At 38.3% G+C, this 13497-nt stretch overlaps 1 long non-coding RNA gene across 1 annotated transcript; it reads right to left on the reverse strand.

Moving 5' to 3' along the window:
- Positions 1-1583: 1583 nt before the first annotated feature.
- LOC130561524 (uncharacterized) lies at positions 1584-4018 on the reverse strand. The gene is made up of 3 exons (XR_008963846.1): positions 3779-4018; positions 3575-3674; positions 1584-3084 (listed from the first exon to the last, which is right to left on the reverse strand). It is a non-coding gene; the product is annotated as an uncharacterized LOC130561524 (long non-coding RNA).
- Between the last annotated feature and the right edge of the window lie 9479 nt (positions 4019-13497).

Here is a 13497-nt window from a genome sequence, read left to right on the forward strand (position 1 = left end):
AAAAAGTGACATTGATGAGCATATGCATTTGGCAGACCCTTTTATCCAAAGCGACTTACAGTGCATTCAATCTATACTGTACATTTTTTAAATGAGTTCCCTGGGAATCAAACCCACAACTTTTTGAGCACAATCATTATGCTATAAAACAATAAACAATACATTAAGGCTGGGTTGCACCAACAAGGATTAGTCTTAAATCTAGATTAAATCAGGGTTTATTTAAAAATGTTGTTGCACCAAACTTTAAACCTTGTTTAAAAGTAAGCATACAGTAATTATATTTAAGCTATCATTTGATCCGGGTTTTAATTTTACAGTAACTCTAAATTAACTTGAATCCTGTTGCGCCATTATTTTAAACTCTGATTTATCTCTTAGTTAGGGATTAATTTAAAACTTGCTACTGAGGAGGTTTAAATAATAAAAAAAACAAATATCTAATACAATTTACATTGAAATGATCAGTAACATAAATAAAACACCTCAGCACAAGGCGGCCCTATAAACTAGCTTGTCGGCTGTGAACTTCAAGTTCAAAAAGCCCTGCTTCTTATCCATAGATCCAATACATAGTATAAGGACAACGTCTGTGATTAAACAACCCGGTCAGCGCCCCTCGGCGTCACTTTTGAATGCGCAGGTTACCCCTTTGAAGAGCGGGGAAATGTGTTGCTGTTCCCTAAATGCTCCAGACAGAGACACGTGCAATTCTTAGCATTTCATAATTATTTATGGTTTTAATATTTTGTAGCACCTAACCCCACCCCCACCTTAACCACTTCTCAACTATATAACACGCGAATAAAAGCAGTCAAAGGTATTTATTGCACAAACTGACCAAAAGCAGAGTAGAAGTATTACAAACAACTCGTGTCGGAGACCTTTTTGCACCGAAGCCGAACGATAACTTCAGGGATGCCTGCACGATCCGTTCTGCGCATGCGCGTAATTACGTAGTAAACACGTCACGGTTTCCCTACACTATTGGTATCATGCATTAGTGATGGGAATTATGATTCATTTGCGTGATTCGTTCTTTTTCAGTTCGTTCACCAAAATGATTCGTTCAGATTCGTTCACTGATTCGTTCAGTGACCATTTCTATAATACGCCAGCAGGTGGCGAAAATGAGTTGTGTTATGTCAACGAACGTATTAATGGACGTATAAACTGATTACAGGCTTTATTAAAATGTGTGTCTCTGATCTACTCATTAAATAAATAAAAATAAGTCTAAATAAGATGTTCAGATGACCAACGCACAAGGTTTTTCTGCATAATTAAAAAGTTAATTGTTTGGTCATTTACATATTCATAAATCTGGGATTATGTTAAACGTGAAGTTTGTGTATTTTAAATAAACAAGCGTGCAAGTAGCCTACCTGTAACTGCGCTTTGCATCCACTTTCTGCTGATTGCTGAACGAGACTCACATGCTAAATGACCGACCTACAGTGTACACTCTCGTTCAATTCGTTCATTTCGTTCATGAACGACATGTACCAGTTCGTTCAATTCATTCACGAACGAGATCTCTCTCTCGTTCAGACTCAACAGCGACTTGGTCAGTGTGGGCGTATTCGTTCAGTGGAAGATCTAACCAATTACACGTCCCTTCATAGCCGGAACTGGAATGCTATTTGCTGACGTGACGCGAATGAGAGCTAACCAATACTTTTTTGTTTTACAGTTTTTAGAGAAGTGCATGACATGAATTAAACGTAATGAAGTCGTTTTTATTTGAAAGAACAATAAATGATACAAAATGCACACAAAACACCTGTGCTTGCAGTACAATAACTGAGTAAAAAGGGCTTGACATTTTCCATGCAATAAAAATGACAATGTTCATTTTTCCTTGTTACATTTAACCATCATCTTGCATAACTGAATTATTTTCGTAAGGATTATTTTCGGACATTGTGTCCGTTTCTGTACTTGTTGAACAAGAGACCTCATCTTTCATTTCGTTTACGAGGCAGAAGTAACAGCTCGTTCATGAACGAGAATCAGCGGGTCCTTTCGTTCACTTACGAACGAGATGAACGAGATGACTGATTGTTCATTTCGTTCACGAACGAGAATCAGACTCATTCAGACTCAAACACAGGCTCGTTCAGTGAAGGGCGTATTCGTTCAGTACATTCAACCAATCATATGCTTTGTCAAAGCTCACCCTCGAACGCCATTGGCTCATGCTTTAGACACTCTTTTAAGCCAAGATGCTCTGTGCTCGAGGGAGAGATTTCAGTGAACGAGAAATATGAGTCATTGCATTTCGGGAACGAGAACGATTCGTTCACTTTAAAGATTCGTTCAAAAAGAACGATTCGTTCACGAACGAAACATCACTATCACGCATGTGTAACACACGTGCATAGACCACTTTCTAGCGCTTTGGACTAAATCAGAAGACAATATTCGCTCTTGAGCCAGCGTTGCAGCAAGACGAGGGAAATGATGACAGGAGACAAAACCTTAGTTGAGAAGATCAATATTCTTTGTTTGCCTTAACTTGCTTCCGTTGGGAAAGCCAACAACAGAAAAAAACAAATGACAGCAACAAAACAGTACAAGACACAAAATAACCCTTTGTGTTTACCTTTCAGAACAATTTAAATAAAGGATGAAAAGCAAAGAAAATAAATAGAATAACAGCAATTTGAATAATAAATTTCAGGCAAGTTGTATAATGACACACCAATCGGAGTCCTTTTCAGGTAATTGTCTTTGATAGAAGTGACTCAAGCAACTTTAGCTCAGTTCAGTGTCCCTCGTATCCCTGTTTTAGCGTTCCGGCTAAAGAACGCAGATATGCAACTCAGTTCTTATTCACAGTTGAATACGTGTGATCCTACCATTTCGATGAACATAAACTGTTATCCAAGCTCAAGAAAACCAGGTTGGCTCGCCAGTTTCCACCAATGTTGAACATTCCTCGTTGATGGCAGAAACAGTTTTAACTCAGAACTCCAAGAACCTTCTCATTCAATTTCAAAGGGAGATGTAGAAGGACCGGAAACAACCAGATGGGAAAAGAAAAGAGGGAACAAAACAAAAACAAAAACAAAAAAACCCAACCTTGCAAAGACAAGGCAGAAAATCACAATTAATTACAATTAATTTCCATGTGAATACATTTACATTTCAAATTATCATCTTCAACACAACAAATGCTTTAAAATGCATCAAACACATTTCCCAGCACTTATTTCCCATTTTTTTTTCATTTCTTAACAGAAATATAACTATATTAATGAATAATAACGTCGTTGACTGACGTATGTGCACTCGATTAGCTCGTAGCTCATAGCACATGAGCCTGCATGGCTAGCAAAACTCCATGTGAGTTATGTTACACTCATCACACTCACAAAATTAGCAACAAGCATTAACGCTTTTAAACAGCATATCAGCATCAAACTTTTGGCGATAAAATTCACCTATAAACTCATTTCTCAACATATTTCACAAAACATACATCACAGTATCATTTAAGAACTCTTGACCCCGCAAAGACTAAAAAATTCACAAATCATAACTAAATATGGTGTTTTATGAGATCACTTACCAAGAATAAATCGATAACGATCAGAAATAATCTCGATGTATCAAGGAATCTGTTTTATGCAGTTTTCGTCGGATGAATCAGCTCAATTTCTCATTTAATCCTTGAAGTCAATACAACACGATTAGAACTATTTAAACAACTCTTTATTGTTAACGAAGCTTCAAAGTATGAATTCCAATAATTAATCTGGTATTTCTCACTTACTTTCTTGACTTTAGAACTGCTATTTACATGAATCACTGCTCAAACGGCCATTTTTACCTGCTCCGTGATGAGAGACTGTTTACCTCTACTCAGCGCTAGAGATGATGCAACCCACTAAGGGCGGAGCTATTCCTAATAGTTTAATTTAATTATTTATTCAATTTGTGACATTTACTACGGATTTTCTTTTAAGCAACATTTAACTTTTAAACATGAAAATAAATCAAATAAAATGTTTACATGCGCATCGAATTTCTTTTCTCTGTTTAAGTTTAATATGGGCTATAGTAACCTAGGTTACACATGCGATGAAACACTTGACGGCCAGGTGGCACAACTGGCGGCATATTTGTGTAGGCTACATTGTGTTTTTCATTTAACAGTTCACGGCGGGTCTATTTTGATGTTTTTAAATGTAGCTTACGCTATGCATTATGATGTGTTTACGTGGTTGCCAATCCAAAATAATAAAGGAGTTGTTACATGAACATACACGATTTTGGTTACATGTGGAATAAAGTATGAGTCTTTCTGTCACTGCAAACCTTCATTTTCCTCCATACTCCCCTTTGCGATTCATTGCTGTATGGCAGGGCTAGCCTAGTCAACTGGCGGCCCACGGGCCAAATGCGGTTTTTACTTTTATTGATTTAACTTTAATTAATTCAACCAAATATCTTCATAAATATCTTCTTGAAAAAACAATGCCACCCACATCTTGGATGTACTGGAGGACTGTGGGTGAGTAAATTAGTAGCAATTTTTGGGTAAAGTAACACATTAAGGAATATAAAATACAATTAAAAAGACAAAATCCCTTCTAATTTAATATCATGAAAAGGCACAACTACTGGATGCAATATTTGTGTGCATGTTTTAATCATGGCCTATAAGTAACAGCAACAAAAACAGTATAAAAGGAACAAAATGCAATAAATAACAGAAAAACAAAATAACAGAAGAAATGAGAATATGGTAAAAAAAAACTGGCCCGCATCCTATTTATACTTTTGGAATCTGGCCCTCAAAGAAAAGTAGTTTTTGAAGACCCCTGCTGTATGGCATTAGGCCTACTTAACTTGTTGTTTTTCGATCTGAGGTCCGTAGTATTGTCAAAGACGGTTTGTGTCGTTTTATTTATTAAAAGCTGCTAATATTAGTTAACTTTAAATTGAGTAATTTTGTATTAGTATGGGTCTATATAGGCTAATATATCTATCTATATAATCTAAATGAGGACAATAATCCCTTCAATGGTGTTTACAGAAGACAATAAGGAACATAATATGCATTTCTGCCTAGACTATCTGCACCTACATGAAGAAAGAACTACAAACAAGTCTGGGGTAACGTTACAGAGTATTTCAAAATGACAGTGGAAATGACTTGAAAGAACGCATAGTTTGCACACACAATGACATGAGACCAGAGGTGGACAGTAGTGAAAGTCGCGGTACAAAGGTGCGCAAGCGTGGAACAGATCGTGCAGTGTTGTAAATCGTCGCAAAACAGAATTATCATTTGCGCATGTGTGTTTTCTACTACGTCATTATGCGCATGCGCGGACTGATCGTGTACCGACAGGCTCCTTTTAAAAAGATAAACCGGAACATTAGCTAGATGCAGTCGATCGCGGAGCCAATACCGTTTCACGTTCAAAGACAATGAAATGACGCAATCGGTCACGAGACACGGGAGAGCCAATGCCATCGATGCTGACGTAGCTCTTCTTCTGAAGGCAATTTTTGAACGTTTGTTGTTCACCGGATCTGATATTTACGGTGGACGGTGATTGCTTTCGCATCTGTTCCTCTTATAAATCGATCGTTTCACGTTGGTACCCTTAGAATATCTGTATTTTTGAATGACGTTGTGACTGCTTGTATCTTGTGTTTTTTATTATGATAAAAAAATTAAATTACTTGCTCAAACTGCCTGAACAGCGTCATGTAAATGCAATTATCCTGACCTTTAAACTTAAATTAAACCCCGATACATCATCATTGCAAATTATATCTAAGATACAATTTCATAATGACGGTACAATTCCTGTGCCCTGCACGTCGAAAAACGACACCAAAGGTGTACCCTGTGCGATCAAAAGTGACACCGAGGGGTGCTGACCGAGCATCAATATGTGATGAGTTGGGAGTGAGAATGTGTTGGATTAAACAAGAAAAAGACCGATATACTGAGAAGAGGAAAGTTGTTTTACCGACACAAGTGACCAAAGGCGCTGTATCTATTCTGTGCGCCCTGTCTAAATTGTAGTCTGATCCGTTCTACGAGAATCACGAACGGGCGGATCTTTGCTGTCGGCGCAGCTGCAAATGGCCATGGAACGTGACCGAGGAGGCCTTTAGGAGATGTACCGACCGAAGAGGTCTGCTCGCTCCTGATTCCCGTACTCTACTCTTATGTCTGATAAAGTCGTGAGCTGCAGGGCAGTGACGCGGCTCAACTTGTTGATTTTAATCACATGATCTGTACTTCGCAATGTACGCTGTCAGTTAATACAACAGGTGTCTTTTATGGCTTGTGAAATATGTTTATGGATGATCAGCCTGACTAACGATCTATCCAGAGAGAGGTTTAAATAGCAATATATATTTTTTTACATTTACAAGCTATTTATTTCCTTTTGACATGACACCATCAACACTGTTGCTGTTTAGTTGCAACGGCAAATCCATGATACAAAATTAATCGCAGATGACGTTAAAATACAGGTTAATGGTTTAATTCACGATTTGAAGTGTTGCAACACAACTCGAATTAAAATACAACTAGGATCAACAAACCCTAGATTAGCTCTAAACTTTGTTTACTTTAATCGTTAGGGCTTTCACGATTATGAAATTTGATTGATGATTAATTGCCTAATAAATCATTGCGATTATGGCGATTAATTGTCTGTTTTAGGGCTTTGACGATTAATTGTCTGTTTTTGAGCTTTGACATTTAATTTTCATACATTTTTGATTCAGCGATTGAAACGACCATATTGTTCTGAATACAAGACTATGTTTTTTTCTTGGAAATACATCGGAAAAAATTGGGTCATCATATATTTAAGGTTTAGGCTTTTACCTGTCAATAATACAACCACCAAATACTTGTAAATAAAGTAAATTGATCAGGAGTGAAATGCTATCAGTCATAGAAAAGCTTCTAGTCTGTTCTTTTCTCACTTGCAAGACTACAATAAAATTTTACTTGTGTGTTAATGAAATTTTGGTAGACTGGTTTTCACACTGAGATTTGCTTAAATAATATTAAATTGTACTGCATGTAATCTGTATATGTTTTAGTTTTTTTTTTTAAGTGATTGTGGTTGTGGTGGTACATTTTACAAGTATTACCATGCTTTAGTAACAATATATATACACTAAAATATGCAATATGCAGATACACTACAGCTCCCCCTAGTGTCTTCTATAGAGATGTGCAATAATTGCGATGATCTGAAACCATCGCGATGAGGTCAAACAATCGCGATGAGACGGTTATTTAATAATCGTGACAGCCCTAATCCTTGTTGGTGCAACCCACCCTAAGCAATAAACTATATTATAGCATTTAAGAATGCCTACCCTGCTGAAAAAGCAATAGAAATCATCACATAAATTCTATTGGATTCAATTTTATTGGTTGTAATGGAAATGTCTCTCTGAGTCTACTGGTATGTGTTGGATTGATGAGACCATTAAATCATACTTAAATAACACACTAAATGGTTCCAAATGGTGTTGGATCCATTAGAATTTCTGTGGTGTTTTTTCAGCAAGGTAGTCATTTTGATAAAAGTAACTCAAAAGTAATGCAAACGTAGTGTAACGCATTACAATTCAAAGACAGCGGCCGTTTCTCAATATGCGTCCTTGTCTGTACTTGTGTCCTTGTAGACTTGTGAAACGTCATCAGAAGCAGCCCAGGTACTGTTCCAAATCAAAGTTCACATCTAGCCAAGTACAGTTCAAATCCCAGGATGTGTTCGTGCTCCGCCCCTTTTATCGAGGTTGCATAGGGAGGTGACTTGTGCGGACTTGATATCGGCCATAACCCAGAATTCAGTTCGCTCCAACTGACGTTCCGTAATGGCGGAAGAGAGAACGCACATCTGTAAGTAATACATTTGGAAATACTATTGTTATTATATCACGAAATGTAGTTTTTGAGGAGTGAGAAAATTCTAATCTGGCGTTGAACTATAAGGTTAGCCACTATTTGAAAATTTCTTTAGACGATTTCGGAGGTGGGAGATCCCAGGTAGTCAGCGCTTATGTACCTGCCGAGGCCAGCTCTACCTCGGCAAGTGCTCCTGAAATATACTGCTGCCAATAGCGTTGCTGTAGTGGTTCCATTTTTATTGATTAATTGATTCTTTTACTTATTTCACTTTAGTGTCTAATTTTTCCTCGTAATGTCCAACACTTTCCCACCACCGTCTTTCCTGCTTTTTTATTTGAATTGAAAACGAGAAGAGTCCATTGTTTGATATTCAATTTTATTTCAAAACGAAATTAATCTAATCAGAGTAGGCAAATATTGCCTGAACCACATATTAATGTTTAATAGTTTTAAAATACAAAAGAGGCAGCTGTCTAATATCGTATTACACACGTTTTGCTAATTACATTTAATATGTACATTAAAAATAAAAACGAAAAGATATACAATGACACTGATTGAAGCATGAGGTGCTGAGCTGCGCTATCAAGTATGCTGCTGTTCCATTTGTAAAACAACTGGACTTGGCTCCTTGCGTCTACGGGAGTTCATTCTTCTAAGTCGAACTTGCCAAGTCCGATCTTGGAAGGACGCAACTTTCTGTTCTGCGAACTTGGTATTGAGAAACGGCCAGCGATATTGTCATTTAACTAATTACTTTTAAATGACAGTATATTTTAGAGGCCACTTGCTCAATACTGCTTGTACTACAGCATACATTGTGCTTGCTCATGCATACTAATAATACAGAACAATTAATATTCATACTTTCACGGAAAAAGGGAATCACACGCAGCGATAAAAAGCTGACATAATTCCTGTAACCTAATTACATGTAGCAGTTTTCATATGCGTATAATGCAAGCAAATAATATCAATAGTAATAGCAATAGCAATAGCAATAGTAATAGCAAATAATAGTAAGACTTAAATGTTTCAACTATTCCATGTATGTACGACAGGTTTTTTGCCAGATCAACTTCACTTTCTTTTTCAAGGAAAAACTAACCTAAATGCTGTGTTTAGTATCTATTTTAGTATTTAGTTTCAAATCACACGGCCTGAATACACATTTTGTGAAAAACTGGTGACAATGTACAAGAATAAATATCACATACACGAATAGCAAAATGAATAGATATGTAATAAAATGGGAAAATTAAGAAGTAGATTTTGGATGTAAAATCTGTTTTTTATTAAATCAAAGCAAACATACAAGAACCCAAGAACATGGCCACAAACAAACTAATAACAAACGAGATCTCCTGCGAAAAATGAGACAATGATACATGACGATTGAACATAAACTCAAAACAATGAACAGGTCAAAAGATTATATTGCAAGACTGTTTTGTACGAAATAAAATAACTATGTTAAACTAATTACAGCTGAGAAGTGAAAAAGTAAACAAACATAAATATATTCAAATGAAAATAAAAAAATAATGAAATCGAAAGACATGTTGATGTTATCGCTGTCTGTAAATTATGTTTGAAAATGAAGAAGCTGACCTACGTTTACTGGCTAGCAATTGAAATGTAGACTAATGCTTAAAGCGGAGCTATCATGCTTAAAGCGGAGCTATCATGCTATGTCATGCATTCTGACTTCTTTACACTGTTAAATGCGCTGGCTTCTCATGCTTAACATGGTCAACTTGTTAAAAAACGAGTTGGACGTATGACATAGTATTTCTCTACTTGATACACTCCACCAGGACTCCAACTTGTTTCAGAAAGTTTTTTCTAATTCTGGATCCCTGTGTCGTCACAGGGATCCTATTCCTTTTATTGTCCATTCTCCCAGAAAAGCACGGCAAGGCAAAGGTGAAAGAGCCAACCGACGAGCGAGACCCGCTTACCATCAAGATTGTGCGTGCTGCGTCAAGATGGGCTGCGCTGCAGCTTGTTCCTCTTGCGCTAGTGAAGTTTAGGTGTGTCTGTTTGTTCATTTCAGTGATGGATGTTATATAAACGGTGCATATAACACTGGATTTAGAGATCCTTTGAAACTGATAGATGGTCCCAGTGCTAAAAGATGCCGGACATGAACTGCACGCGGCAAGTCAAACTAAGTCATACGTCTGTGTTTTGTTGGCAATCGGCGTGTACGTGCATAATGTACAAAACACGAAGGGATTAATGTGATGATGTGTTGTGTGCTCGTGCTGTGGTTCCATCCCACTCTCCCCACTAGTCCCACCTCTAGCAGCTCGTGTTTTTCCGGAAATAATCGTACAGCTGTATCTGTTTTTTGTAAATTTGATCAAACTAAATACTCTTCGAAGATACGACGTATGCAATACTACTGTATAGGCACTCAAGATTAATATGAGATTGGCAGAAACTGAGTGTGTTGCCCGATCTTTAATGCGCAGCTAGCCTATTTTTGACGTATTTCACATCGCATCCTTGGAAGGAGACCCGAAATGCACGACGTGAGGTTTATCCTCAAACAAAACCTTATTTGGTTTGGTTATTTTGTGGTAAAATAATGTTTTTTTAAGTGTAGTAAAACATAAGGGAACAAAGAATGACATGGCAATGAGCACTACAAAAAACTGCACAAACCTAACTATTTTTTTTTACTTTCCCATGGTATAACCCCTAAAACACGAAAAATTCAGAAATACAACGTCGGACAAGCAAATCACGTGGTCTCACGAATTCAGCCGCTTCGCTTTTGAGACGCTCCTGGTATTGAGGACGAAACAACATCTCGCCGGTTAGCTTTAGTGAGACATGTATGAAACCAACATGTGTGGATGACTCAAAGCCGTGAATACGCAGAAAGCCATAAATATTAGAACAGCGTTTCAAAACCTTATATAAAACATAAGTGTAAAGCCTGACAACTTCGTACCGACTAAAATAGTTTTTCTTTGGTAAACATTTTTATCATTTTAACATATGCGTTTAAGATGTGTAAAAATGTTTTTTGGATATGTAAGTCAAAAAGTCTTGAGCAAAATTGTTGTTAGTGTAAGAGATGTTGCATCCACGTTGTATATCGTAGTTTGGTATTAGGATTTAATCATTTGCTCTTAAGGTAAATCTGTTCATTAAGACAAATAGGGTATCATAGTAATTATATTCACACATCAGGTTATTAGAGAAGTGTGAACTAAATTATGACTTCCGAAGCACTGGTTTATAGCTGACAAATCATAAAACAAATCATGGAGGATGAAAACGTCCAACGCTGTCACAGAGCCGGACGTAAACAAGTTGAAATACACCCCGTTACAAATGCACGCTGTCACAACAATTTACGAGTCGGCGTCTTTGCAGCTCAGGAATGTCTCCCTGAAACAGAGGCTTCTCAGTATAATGTCGGGAATGCTGTCTTTGCTCTCTGGAAAACGTAAGTTTTATCACATCCTATACAGTATATATACTGTATATATATATACACTCACCTAAAGGATTATTAGGAACACCTGTTCAATTTCTCATTAATGCAATTATCTAATCAACCAATCACATGGCAGTTGCTTCAATGCATTTAGGGGTGTGGTCCTGGTCAAGACAATCTCCTGAACTCCAAACTGAATGTCAGAATGGGAAAGAAAGGTGATTTAAGCAATTTTGAGCGTGGCATGGTTGTTGGTGCCAGACGGGCCGGTCTGAGTATTTCACAATCTGCTCAGTTACTGGGATTTTCACGCACAACCATTTCTAGGGTTTACAAAGAATGGTGTGAAAAGGGAAAAACATCCAGTATGCGGCAGTCCTGTGGGCGAAAATGCCTTGTTGATGCTAGAGGTCAGAGGAGAATGGGCCGACTGATTCAAGCTGATAGAAGAGCAACTTTGACTGAAATAACCACTCGTTACAACCGAGGTATGCAGCAAAGCATTTGTGAAGCCACAACACGCACAACCTTGAGGCAGATGGGCTACAACAGCAGAAGACCCCACCGGGTACCACTCATCTCCACTACAAATAGGAAAAAGAGGCTACAATTTGCACGAGCTCACCAAAATTGGACAGTTGAAGACTGGAAAAATGTTGCCTGGTCTGATGAGTCTCGATTTCTGTTGAGACATTCAAATGGTAGAGTCAGAATTTGGCGTAAACAGAATGAGAACATGGATCCATCATGCCTTGTTACCACTGTGCAGGCTGGTGGTGGTGGTGTAATGGTGTGGGGGATGTTTTCTTGGCACACTTTAGGCCCCTTAGTGCCAATTGGGCATCGTTTAAATGCCACGGCCTACCTGAGCATTGTTTCTGACCATGTCCATCCCTTTATGACCACCATGTACCCATCCTCTAATGGCTACTTCCAGCAGGATAATGCACCATGTCACAAAGCTCGAATCATTTCAAATTGGTTTCTTGAACATGACAATGAGTTCACTGTACTAGAATGGCCCCCACAGTCACCAGATCTCAACCCGATAGAACATCTTTGGGATGTGGTGGAACGGGAGCTTCGTGCCCTGGATGTGCATCCCACAAATCTCCATCAACTGCAAGATGCTATCCTATCAATATGGGCCAACATTTCTAAAGAATGCTTTCAGCACCTTGTTGAATCAATGCCACGTAGAATTAAGGCAGTTCTGAAGGCGAAAGGGGGTCAAACACCGTATTAGTATGGTGTTCCTAATAATCCTTTAGGTATGACACTCACCTAAAGGATTATTAGGAACACCTGTTCAATTTCTCATTAATGCAATTATCTAATCAACCAATCACATGGCAGTTGCTTCAATGCATTTAGGGGTGTGGTCCTGGTCAAGACAATCTCCTGAACTCCAAACTGAATGTCAGAATGGGAAAGAAAGGTGATTTAAGCAATTTTGAGCGTGGCATGGTTGTTGGTGCCAGACGGGCCGGTCTGAGTATTTCACAATCTGCTCAGTTACTGGGATTTTCACGCACAACCATTTCTAGGGTTTACAAAGAATGGTGTGAAAAGGGAAAAACATCCAGTATGCGGCAGTCCTGTGGGCGAAAATGCCTTGTTGATGCTAGAGGTCAGAGGAGAATGGGCCGACTGATTCAAGCTGATAGAAGAGCAACTTTGACTGAAATAACCACTCGTTACAACCGAGGTATGCAGCAAAGCATTTGTGAAGCCACAACACGCACAACCTTGAGGCAGATGGGCTACAACAGCAGAAGACCCCACCGGGTACCACTCATCTCCACTACAAATAGGAAAAAGAGGCTACAATTTGCACGAGCTCACCAAAATTGGACAGTTGAAGACTGGAAAAATGTTGCCTGGTCTGATGAGTCTCGATTTCTGTTGAGACATTCAAATGGTAGAGTCAGAATTTGGCGTAAACAGAATGAGAACATGGATCCATCATGCCTTGTTACCACTGTGCAGGCTGGTGGTGGTGGTGTAATGGTGTGGGGGATGTTTTCTTGGCACACTTTAGGCCCCTTAGTGCCAATTGGGCATCGTTTAAATGCCACGGCCTTCCTGAGCATTGTTTCTGACCATGTCCATCCCTTTATGACCACCATGTACC

The sequence above is a fragment of the Triplophysa rosa genome, linkage group LG11, assembly GCF_024868665.1.
Source record: "Triplophysa rosa linkage group LG11, Trosa_1v2, whole genome shotgun sequence".
Taxonomy (NCBI): Eukaryota; Metazoa; Chordata; class Actinopteri; order Cypriniformes; family Nemacheilidae; genus Triplophysa; species Triplophysa rosa.